Genomic DNA, 2,500 nt, shown 5'->3' with positions numbered 1-2,500 from the left:
GATTTTTCACTGCTGACAAATTGAAAGTTTTGTTAATTTTATCTGATCGATTGAATAGTCGCTCAGTACCATCAGGTATGATATCATATAACGTAATTTTGCATCGCATGACCCAACGCAGCTACGATTGTCTTGGGTGAAAATGAAACCTCCTAAGTTATTTTGTATACGACATGATTCAAAACCATGTTCGTTTAGACATTTCTATACGGTATAGCTAATATAAGATGATTCGTCGTTTTTTAAACCATGAAATGGTTCAAGCCGCTATTATTCGCCATGATTGTTTTAGATATTTTTAATGGTATAAGTATATAAGATGATTCTTGCTATTTTAAATTATATTAATATTTACAGTAATATGTACCATTATTGAGGTAAATGTATATGATTGAAGTGCGGTTTACAGAGAGAAAGGAGAAGTGATCCTCGCGCTTATCAGGAAAATTTAAGCAATTTTCTTATAGAGTGTTTTCATGTGACGTCACGGTGGCCATGTTGGTGTATAGGCTTAGCTACATAATTCCCGAAAAATGGCCTAAAATTCTTTCCGAAATTTCCCAAACAAAAGCTCTAAAATTCTTTTAGAAATGTCTAAAATTCTCCAAAAACTCTCTAAAATTTCCGAAAATCCTTATAAATTTCGTTTCTTATAGTGCAAAGTGTCTGCCATATGCATATTTCCTATCAAGCAAAGATCCGGATTCTGAAACTACGGTGAGAAACCGCTGCTTAGATGCACTGTAGGAACCCTTTTGGTGAATAATCGCTGATAAGGAATGGATATGAACGGACTAATCCGGTTGGAATAAAAAAAACACGTTTAGTCAACGTTTTTGCCTGTGAAATGTTTCCAGCATGTCAGGTGAAAGTTCAAATTGCTCTAAAATTCTCGAAATTGTCAATTTTTTTCTAAAATTCCCGAGACTTCCTAAAATTCTTTTTCATCTCAACAATTCCCAAAAAAGTTCCGGAATTATGTAGCTAAGCCTATTGGTGTAGCTAAACAATGGAACGGCGGCCATGTTGGTGTTCCCAACTAATCGTCAAAAAACCTTAAATAACAATGACCACAAGCAGGTTTTCTGAGCCCGCGAGACTGAGCATCCCCAGCAAACCATTGTTTTAACGAAAACCGCTGGTCAGCAACCTGGTTCTGGGCATTTGTGTCTAAGGTCTTCCCTAATCCTCCTGGAATTGGCCTTTTTTTGATAGATTAAAATTCAGCTTGAAGGAGAGGTTTAGACGACAAAGACAAAGGAAAGTGGATAATATGCAAATATTTTTCACATTCAATCCAACGCGTTTCTATTGTTTTTGTACTCACTGCCTCACTATCAAGCTGAATATTTGATATTTCGAAAATGGCCTGTTGAGCTCTATTATCATGCAAACGATTTCTTTTATTTCAGTGGAAAAACAAGGTTACTGATTATGTGAGTTAAAACACTCTATAGACACCTGGTCCCAGTTGTTCAAACGATGGATGGCGCTATCCGCCGGATAAATCACTATAGTGGATAAGTCAATGGATAGTGATTTATCCGGCGGATAGCGTTATCCACCTTTTGAACAAGTGGGGCCTGAAAAATGGAATTCGAACCCTTGATCATCCATTCCATTTAAAGCTCCGTTGAAACTCCCTGAATTTTTCAGATATTTATAAGAGACAATTGCTTCATTTAAATTGTCCTTAGTGCGAGGATCACTCCTTTCAATATAAAATAAAAGTTTAAATCGCTGTACGATGTAAGGGATTTGACATGATTCTGTGTATTTTAAGCTGTGAATGTTATGGTTCAAGAGAATACTTAAGGACGTTCGCGCCCAAAACGTTCCCACGTACAGATTTTTTTAAAACTTGCCACGCAGAAAGGTAATGATCTACTTTTGCCAAAAAGGCAAAAAAAATGGGGGGTCACCGTGCTCGTTTTCGAGATCATGAGGTGCATTTTTAGAAGATTGCGTTACTTTAAGACGATCTTAGCTTACAACTGTCAGCAATAAAAAAGCTACATGAGTGAAATTTAGATCAGGTAAACGTACTCAGTTCAACATAACCAATATAACTAAATTAACCTTTGCAGCTGATGTCTATTTCTGAGGTGAAATAGACCTTGAAAAATGATACATATTAGTCTAAGAAAGAAAACTTCTGTCGCACGAGAGCATAAAAGGCCAAATATTTGTAACTTCTCACGTACAGATTTTTTTGTTTTATATTAAAACGGACAAAATCGAGAAAGGAAGTGATCTACGGAAAGAAAAATGGGGGTCACCGAGCATTCAAGAGAGTAAAATCGCTGCGAAGTTCTCAAAGCGCCATTGCGTGACATTTCCGAGAAGACCTGGGTCCACAGCTATCCCATGATGCCACATACTTTCATGTTCCCTTCTTGTGGAAAATTTTTGCGCCTTTAGCATCGTGTTTACTTGCGTGGTCTACGATGCATGACGTGTGCGTGACATGTGCAAAAAGATGCGCAGTAGCAATGGGCGC

This window comes from Montipora capricornis, chromosome 12, assembly GCF_036669925.1.
Source record: "Montipora capricornis isolate CH-2021 chromosome 12, ASM3666992v2, whole genome shotgun sequence".
NCBI lineage: Eukaryota > Metazoa > Cnidaria > Anthozoa > Scleractinia > Acroporidae > Montipora > Montipora capricornis.
The sequence above is the reverse complement of the archived record's forward strand: the minus strand, read 5'-3'. Positions refer to the sequence as shown.